Here is a 10,031-nt window from a genome sequence, read left to right on the forward strand (position 1 = left end):
CGTCGTCGCCTACCCCTCCTCCCTCTGCGCCGCCGTCACCTCCTCCTTGCTGGACTCGGTACCGCCCTCCTCCTAAGTCCTCCCTCGACTCGCCGTCGGCCGGCCCCTTCTCGCTTCGCCCTTCCTCCTCCATCCTACTCTCTCCTCCCTCCTCCAGTCGCCCCTCTGATACGTCTCCAACATATCTATAATTTATGAAGCATTCATGCTATTTTATTATCCGTTTTGAATGTTTATGGGCTTTATTATACACTTTTATATTACTTTTGGGACTAACCTATTAACCAGAGGCCCAGCCCATATTGCTGTTTTATTGCCTATTTCAGTGTTTTGAAGAAAAGGAATATCAAACGGAGTCCAAACAGAATGAAACCTTCGGGAGCGTGATTTTTGGAACGAACATGATCCGGGAGACTTGGAGTACAAGCCAGGGAAGCTTCGAGGAGGCCAGGAGATAGGAGGGCGTGCCCACCCACCTAGGCACGCCCCCTGTCTTGTGGGTCCCTCGAGGCTCTCCCGACCGACTTCTTTCGCCTATATATTCCGATCTACCCTAAAACCATTGAAGCCGAAGATAGATCGGGAGTTCCGCCGCCGCAAGCCTCTGTAGCCACCAAAAACCTCTCGGGAGCCCGTTCCGGCACCTGATGTCTAGTCTACTACACAACCTTCTTCTTGTAGACGTTGTTGGGCCTGCAAGTGCACAGGTTTGTAGGACAGTAGCAAATTTCCCTCAAGTGGATGACCTAAGGTTTATCAAACCATAGGAGGCGTAGGATGAAGATGGTCTCTCTCAAACAACCCTGCAACCAAATAACAAAGAGTCTCTTGTGTCCCCAACACACCGAATACAATGGTAAATTGTATAGGTGCACTAGTTCGGCGAAGAGATGAAGATACAAGTCTAAAATAGATAGTAGCTATGGGTTTTTGTAATCTGAAATAATAAAAACAGCAAGGTAACGAGCGGTAAAAGTGAGCGTAAACGGTATTGCAATGGTAGGAAACAAGGTGTAGGGTTCATACTTTCACTAGTGCAAGTTCTCTCAACAATAATAACATAGATAGAACATATGACAAGCCCTCAACATGCAACAAAGAGTCATTCCAAAGCCACTAATAGCGGAGAACAAACGTAGAGATTATGGTAGGGTACTAAACCACCTCAAAGTTATTCTTTTGGATCAATCTATAAAAGAGTTCGTACTAGAATAACACCTTAAGACACAAATCAACCAAAACCCTAATATCACCTAGATACTCCATTGTCACCTCAAGTATCCATGGGCATGATTATATGATATGCATCACACAATCTCAGATTCATCCAACCAACACAAAAGTACTTCAAAGAGTGCCCCAAAGTTTCTACGGGAGAGTCAAGAACGTGTGCCAACCCCTATGCATAGGTTCATGGGTGGAACCCGCAAGTTGGTCACCAAAACATACATCAAGTGGAACATGATATCCCATTGTCACCACAGATAATCACGGCAAGACATACATCAAGTGTTCCAATAAAAGACTCAATCCGATAAGATAACTTCAAAGGGGAAACTCAATTCATCACAAGAGAGTAGAGGGGGAGAAACATCATAAGATCCAACTACAATAGCAAAGCTCGGGATACATCAAGATCGTGCCATAGAATAACACGAGAGAGAACACGAGAGAGAGAAAGAGAGATCAAACACATAGCTACTGGTACATACCCTCAGCCCCGAGGGTGAACTACCCCTCCTCGTCATGGATAGCGCCGGGATGATGAAGATGGCCACCGGTGATGGGATCCCCCTCCGGCAGGGTGCCGGAACAGGGTCCCGATTGGTTTTTGGTGGCTACAGAGGCTTGCGGCGGCGGAACTCCCGATCTATCTTATGTTCTGGAAGTTTTAGGGTACGAGAGTATATATGGATGCAGGGGGTGCGTCGGAGGAGCTACGGGTGCCCCACGAGGTAGGGCGCACGCCCAGGGGGGGCACCCTCGTCGGCAGCCCGTATCTCCCCTGACATGCACTCCAAGTTCCCTAGGCTGCTTTCCTTCCAAAAATAACTTCTCCACTTGATTTTGTTTTGTTTTGACTCCGTCTGATATTCCTTTTCCTCGAAACACTGAAATAGGCATAAAACAGCAAATCTGGGCTGGGCATCCGGTTAATAGGTTAGTCCCAAAAATAATATAAAAGTGGATAATAAAGCCCAATATTGCCTAAAACAGTAGATAAAGTAGCATGGAGCAATCAAACATTATAGATACGTTGGAGATGTATCAGCACCCTGCCGGAGGGGGGATCCCTCACCAGTGGCCATCTTCGTCATCCCGGCGCTCTCCATTACGAGGAGGGAGTATTTCACCCTCGAGGCTGAGGGTATGTACCAGTAGCTATGTGTTTGATCTCTCTCTCTCTCGTGTTCTCTCTATGGCACGATCTTGATGTATCGCGAGCTTTGCTATTATACTTGGATCTTATGATGTTTCTCCCCCTCTACTCTCTTTTGATGAATTGAGTTTTCCCTTTGAAGTTATCTTATCGGATAGAGTCTTTAAGGATTTGAGAACACTTGATGTATGTCTTGCCATGGTTATCTGTGGTGACAATGGGATATCACGTGATCCACTTGATGTATGTTTTGGTGATCAACTTGCGGGTTCCGCCCATGAACCTATGCATAAGGGTTGGCACACATTTTCATCTTGACTCTCTGGTAGAAACTTTGAGGCACTCTTTGAAGTACTTTTGTGTTGGTTGAATAGATGAATCTGAGATTGTGTGATACATATCGTATAATCATGCCCACGGATACTTGAGGTGACAATGGAGTATCTAGGTGACATTAGGGTTTTCGTTGGTTTGTGTCTTAAGGTGTTATTCTAGTACGAACTCTTGAATAGATTGATCCGAAAGAATAACTTTGAGGTGGTTTCGTACCCTACCATAATGTCTTCGTTTGTTCTCCTCTATTAGTGGCTTTGGAGTGACTCTTTATTGCATGTTGAGGGATTGTTATATGATCTATCTATGTTATTATTGTTGAGAGAACTTGCACTAGTGAAAGTATGAACCCTATGCCTTGTTTCCTAGCATTGCAATACCGTTTACGCTCACTTTTATCATTAGTTACCTTGCTGTTTTTATATTTTCAGATTACAAATACCTTTTATCTACCATCCATATTCCACTTGTATCACCATCTCTTCGCCGAACTAGTGCACCTATACAATTTACCATTGTATTGGGTGTGTTGGGGACACAAGAGACTCTTTGTTAGTTGGTTGAAGGGTTGTTTGAGAGAGACCACCTTCATCCTACGCCTCCTACATATTGATAAACCTTAGGTCATCCATTTGAGGGAAATTTGCTACTGTCCTACAAACCTGTGCACTTGCAGGCCCAACAACGTCTACAAGAAGAAGGTTGTGTAGTAGACATCACCCTCCTTCTCCCTCCCCCTCCTCCATCCACAACCCCTCCTACCTACTACATTTTGATTTAGTAGGCTAGTTCATATGCAACATTTTGATTTAGTTCATATGATTTAGTTGATTTAGTAGGCTAGTTGATTTAGAACGTTTTGATTTTGTTGATTTAGTAGGCAAGTTGATCTAGTAGGCTAGTTGACTTAGTTGATTTATAGAACATTTTGATTTAGTTGATTTAGTACGCAAGTTGATTTAATAGGAAAGTTGATTTAAAAGGCTAGATGATTTAGTTGATTGATAGAACATTTTGATTTAGTTGATTTAGTATGCTAGTTGATAGCTCTGAAGATTTGGCACCACCTAGCTAGATCTTAGGATTATAATTGTCCATAAAATTGCTTCTCGCGGAAGAAGAATCAAATTGCTTCTCGCGGAAGATTTGGCATTTGGTTGTTGGTTCTATTCTAGAAGGTGTTAGTAAGCTATGAAAACATAACTGAAGAAGAACCATAAAATTCACATGCTACTATTATTCTTTTGTGTGAAGTGGATCGTTAATCCTTTGCTCATATTGCTTTAGGAAAATGGCGCCACCACCACCACCACCATGTCGATTGTGCAAGTCAAGGTGCGCCAGCAGCCTTGCAACTGGCAAGTTGTTCGGCATCTACTTCCAGCCGAGTTTTCGTCATGCGGCAGTAAGAAATTATATGAAATGTAACAACTATTTTATTTTTAGTGTTGGCATTACTGCATTGTGTCATTTTGTTTTTTTACACAGATCGTCCCATGCAATGTGAGGTTGAAATTCAACAAGCTGACAGGAGACACTATGACATTTGAGGCTCCTAGGGGGTCGTGCAATATGGAGGTTGAGAAAGGACGCAATATTTCATAGATTGGAGGAGATGGATGGGCCCGTTTCCTCGCCCTCATGTGTCTTACTGGTGGTGAGTTGATCAGCTTCTCCTTCAGAGCAGAAAGACCCAAGCTGGCTGTCATTGTTGGGGAACGTTGCAGAAAATTAAAATTTTTCCTACGGTTTCACCAAGATCCATCTATGAGTTCATCTAGCAACGAGTCATGGGAGAGTGATTGCATCTACATACCACTTGTAGATCGTGTGTGGAAGCGTTCAATGGAACGGGGTTGATGGAGTCGTACTCGCCGTGATTCAGATCACCGATGACCTAGTGCCGAACGGACAGCACCTCCACGTTCAACACACGTACGAAGCGGATGACGTCTCCTCCTTCTTGATCCAGCAAGGGGGAAGGAGAGGTTGATGAAGATCCAGCAGCACGACGGCGTGGTGGTGGATGCAGCAGAACTCCGGCAGGGCTTCGCTAAGCAACTACGGGAGGAGGAGGAGGTGTTGCAGGGAGGAGGGAGGCGCCAGGGCTTATAGGTGCATCTGCCCCTCCCTCCCCTCCCTTTATATAGGGGCAAGGGAGAGGGGGGGCGCAGCCTTTCCCCTTTCTCCAAGGAAGGGGTGCGGCCAAGAGGGGGGGAGGAGTCCATCCTCCCCAAGGCACCTCGGAGGTGCCTTCCCCTCTTTGGACTCTCCCCTCTCCAAGTCTTCTAGGCGCATGGGCCTCTTGGGGCTGGTGCCCTTGGCCCATATAGGCCAAGGCGCACCCCCTACAGCCCATGTGCCCCCCCGGGGCAGGTGGACCCCCCCGGTGGACCCCTGGACCCCTTTCGGCACTCCCAGTACAATATCGATAAAGTGCGAAACTTTTCCGGCGACCAAAATAAGACTTCCTATATATAAATCTTTACCTCCGGACCATTCCGGAACTCCTCGTGACGTCCGGGATCTCATCTAGGACTCCGAACAACATTCGGTATGCTGCATACTCATATTCATACAACCCTAGCGTCACCGAACCTTAACTGTGTAGACCCTACGGGTTCGGGAGACACGTTGACATGACCGAGACGGTTCTCGGGCAATAACCAACAGCGGGATCTGGATACCCATGTTGGCTCCCACATGCTCCTCGATGATGTCATCGGATGAACCACGATGTCGAGGATTCGATCAAACCCCGTATACAATTCCCTTTGTCAATCGGTACGTTACATGCCCGAGATTCGATCGTCGGTATCCCAATACCTCGTTCAGTCTCGTTACCGGCAAGTCACTTTACTCGTACCATAATGCATGATCCCGTGACCAAACACTTGGTCACTTTGAGCTCATTGTGATGATGCATAACCGAGTGGGCCCAGAGATACCTCTCCGTCATACGGAGTGACAAATCCCAGTCTTGATCCGTGTCAACCCAACAGACACTTTCGGAGATACCTGTAGTGCACCTTTATAGTCACCCAATTACGTTGTGACGTTTGGTACACCCAAAGCACTCTTACGGTATCCAGGAGTTACACGATCTCATGGTCTAAGGAAGAGATACTTGATATTGGAAAAGCTCTAGCAAAAACGAACTACACGATCTTGTGCTATGCTTAGGATTGGGTATTGTCCATCACATCATTCTCCTAATGATGTGATCCCATTGTCAACGACATCTAATGTCCATAGTCAGGAAACCATGACTATCTGTCGACCAACGAGCTAGTCAACTAGAGGCTCACTAGGGACATGTTGTGGTCTATGTATTCACACGTGTATTACGATTTCCGGATAATACAGTTATAGCATGAATAAAAGACAATTATCATGAACAAGGAAATATAAAAATAATCCTTTTATTATAGCCTCTAGGGCATATTTCCAACAGTCTCCCAGTTGCACTAGAGTCAATAATCAAGTTACATTGTGATGAATCGAACACCCATAGAGTTCTGGTGCTGATCATGTTTTGCTCGCGAGAGAGGTTTAGTCAACGGATCTGCGACATTCAGATCTGTATGTACTTTGCAAATATCTATGTCTCCATCTTGAACATTTTCACGGATGGAGTTGAAACGACGCTTGATGTGCCTGGTCTTCTTGTGAAACCTGGGCTCCTTGGCAAGGGCAATAGCTCCAGTGTTGTCACGGAAGAGCTTGATCGGCCCCGACGCATTGGGTATGACTCCTAGGTCGGTGATGAAATCCTTCACCCAAATTGCTTCATGCGCTGCCTCCGAGGCTGCCATGTACTCCGCTTCACACACTACTAGGAAAAGGGCTATAGATGGAAATGACACTAATGGCGCACCAGACAAGTGGTGCGCCATTAGTATATACTAATGGCGCACCACCCTCTGATGCGCCATTAGTGTTGAAACTACTAATGGCGCACCCTGACCACGGTGCGCCATTAGTACCAAATTTTTTTTTTGAACTAGTGCGCCTGTCCAAACATACTAATGGCGCATCCCCTGGTGGTGCGCCATTACTAGTTGTAACTAGTAATGGCGCACCATCCAGGAGGTGCGCCACTAATGTTATTTTTTTATTATTGCTTTTATTCCTTTTTTTGCAAAAGTTCTAATGGCGCACCGCCAGGGGGTGCGCCATTAGTAACCTGGATTACTAATGGCGCATTTGTTGCTGGTGCGCCATTAGTAAGTGGGCAGCAACAAGATATTTTGGACAGCCTCTCCTCCCACACTCACTTTCTCCCCACTTCATTCTCTCCACCGCCTCCTCCTTGTCTCGGGTGCCTCCTCTTTTTCACCTCATTTCCACCATAGATTCATTCAAATTAAGTGGTTAAGTTACCTTGTTTTGCTAGGTAAGTAAGGGGGGAAGCTATATTTATGTTGTTCTCCCTACAAACAATGTGCACATGCACTTTTTATGGCCTAGCTAGATCTATGTATGTTCATGGTGTTGCATATGTTTGTGGTGTTGCATATGTGTTTGTGTTTGGAGGTGTACCGGTATTTGAAATGCGATAGTTGCCAATATTTTGCCGGAATGTTGATTCATTTCCGTTTCGGCGAGAATTTTGGCATTAAGCATTCTTTTTGGTCCTATTTTTAGGGAAAGTCATGCCAAATTTTTTCTTGGTTCTAAAATATCGTTTTGCTCTACCCCGCAGGCGACCATGGTCCGCACGATGACCGAAGGCATCGTGAATAGGTTTTTGAGGTCCGCGAAGGCCGAGATGCTTCAAAAGAACGAGACGGAGATAAGATGTCCGTGTCGAAGATGCAAGCTGAATAGCCTTATTGCGGACCCGGATTCCGGGCAGGTGCGGGACCACCTGCTCTTGCGTGGTTTCATGGATGGCTATCGGTGGCAAGGTGATGATGATGACTACGAAGTCGTTCATGGGGGCCGGGCAAGAAATGAGGAAGGGCAGCAAGACAACCACCGCGGCTCGGGGGGGGCGAGAAGACGAAGAATCCCCAGGAGATGATCACGACGGTGATGCTGTGCACAGTCATCATGTAGAAGATGCAGGACATGATGATGATGCCGGCGGAGCAGACGACGTTGGACCATCGATGGGCTGGGTGCAGGACCCTCATATTCAAGAGCTGCTTCTCAAGCAGACGGATAACGCAAGAGCTGCCGCCCGAGAGAAAGCCAAGATGGATCAACTTGAGTTAGACGCGGTTACTCCGTTGTATGAAGGATGCAGGCCCGAGGATACCCGCCTGAAAGTAACGCTCATGGCTCTGGAGATGAAGGTAAAACACAAAATGACCGACGCATGCTTCGACGAGAACATGTCATTCTGGCACGAACGTCTTCCCAAGGGGAACAAGTGCCCGACCAGTTTGGAGGAGGCAAAGAAAATCGTGTGTCCTCTGGATTTACCGCACGTGAAATACCATGTGTGCATGAACAATTGCATCATTTATCGGGACGAGCACGCGGAGTCTACAATATGTCCGGTGTGCGGTGTCACTCGATACAAGAAGAGGAAGAAAGCTCCTCGAAAAGTGGTGTGGTACTTGCCGATCACTCCTTGTCTGCAGCGGTATTTCACGGATCCTAAGGTAGCAAAGCTCCTGCGTTGGCACGCGGATAGGGAGGAGAAGAAGCGAGAAGATGACGCAAATGATTCGGAGATAGATAAAAAAGACAACATGCTGAGTCACCCTAAGGATGCGAGCCAGTGGCAAGCATTGAACTTCAAATACCCAGAATTTGGGAACGATCCAAGGAACATCATGCTGGGCGCGAGCACCGATGGAGTCAATCCGTTTGGCAGCCAGAGAAGCACACATAGCACCTGGCCTGTGTTTGTGTGGATGTACAACCTTCCCCCCTGGTTGTGCATGAAGAGGAAGTACATTCACATGAGTATGCTAATTGAAGGGCCGAAACAACCAGGGAACGACATCAATCTGTATCTGGGGCTGCTGAAAGAGGAGCTTGACACGCTGTGGAAAACGCCAGCCAATACGTGGGACGCCGCAGAGAAAGAATATTTCCCTATGAGAGCCGCACTGCTCACGACGGTGCACGACTATCTCGGTTACGGATATCTTGCGGGGCAGGTAGTCCACGGATTTTCTGGATGCGTAAGGTGCATGGATGACACAACGTATTGCCAGCTAGATAGAGATCCCGGGTCTTCGAAAACCGTGTTCATGGGACATCGAAGGTGGCTTCGCGATGATGACCCATGGAGGAAACGCAAGGATCTGTTCGATGGTGAAACCGAACCCCGAAAACGCCCGTGTACGAGGAGCGGCAAGGAAATAGACAAGCTGTTGAAAAATTGGAAAGACTGCCCACTGCCGGGAAAGAAGCAAAAGGCGCCAGAGCCGGGAAAGAAGCGAAAGGAGCCAGAGCCGCTGCTGAAGGTATGGAAAACGAGGTCTGTTTTCTGGGACTTGCCGTACTGGAAGATCCACCGTGTGCCTCACAGCCTTGATGTCATGCATATCACGAAGAACGTGTGCGAGAGTCTGCTTGGTACCCTGCTCAACATGCCAGAGAGGACCAAAGATGGGCCAAAAGCAAGGGCAGACTTGAAATCAATGGGCATCAGGCAGGAGCTTCACGCTATATATGATGATGATGATGATGATGATGATGATGATGACGATGATGATGATGATGATGAGGCGAAGCAGGACACAGAAAGTCGTCGCAAAGGCAAAAAGGCCAAGAAGACTGGAAATGACTACCCTCCCGCGTGCTTCACTCTAAGTCAGGAGGAGATCGAGCAGTTTTTCACCTGCCTCCTAGGAGTAAAACTTCCTTACGGTTACGCGGGGAAGATAAGCAGATACCTAGACCCAGCGAAGCAGAAGTTCAGCGGGATGAAGTCTCACGACTGTCACGTGCTGATGACGCAGATACTTCCAGTTGCAATCCGTGGGATCATGGACGCGCACGTCCGTGAAACGCTATTTGGCCTATGCAACTTCTTTGACGTCATCTCTCGGAAGTCGATTGGCGTGAGGCAACTCAGAAGGCTACAGGAAGAGATCGTGGTGATACTATGCGAGCTTGAGATGTACTTCCCGCCCGCATTCTTCGACGTTATGGTGCATCTGCTGGTCCATATAGTGGAGGATATCATCCAACTCGGGCCGACGTTCCTGCACAGCATGATGCCGTTCGAAAGGATGAATGGTGTCATCAAAGGATACGTTCGCAACATGTCACGTCCAGAAGGAAGCATAGCCAGGGGCTTTCTGACCGAAGAGTGCATCTCCTACTGCACGAATTATCTAGGCATCGAGAACCC

Source organism: Triticum dicoccoides, chromosome 3B, assembly GCF_002162155.2.
Source record: "Triticum dicoccoides isolate Atlit2015 ecotype Zavitan chromosome 3B, WEW_v2.0, whole genome shotgun sequence".
NCBI lineage: Eukaryota > Viridiplantae > Streptophyta > Magnoliopsida > Poales > Poaceae > Triticum > Triticum dicoccoides.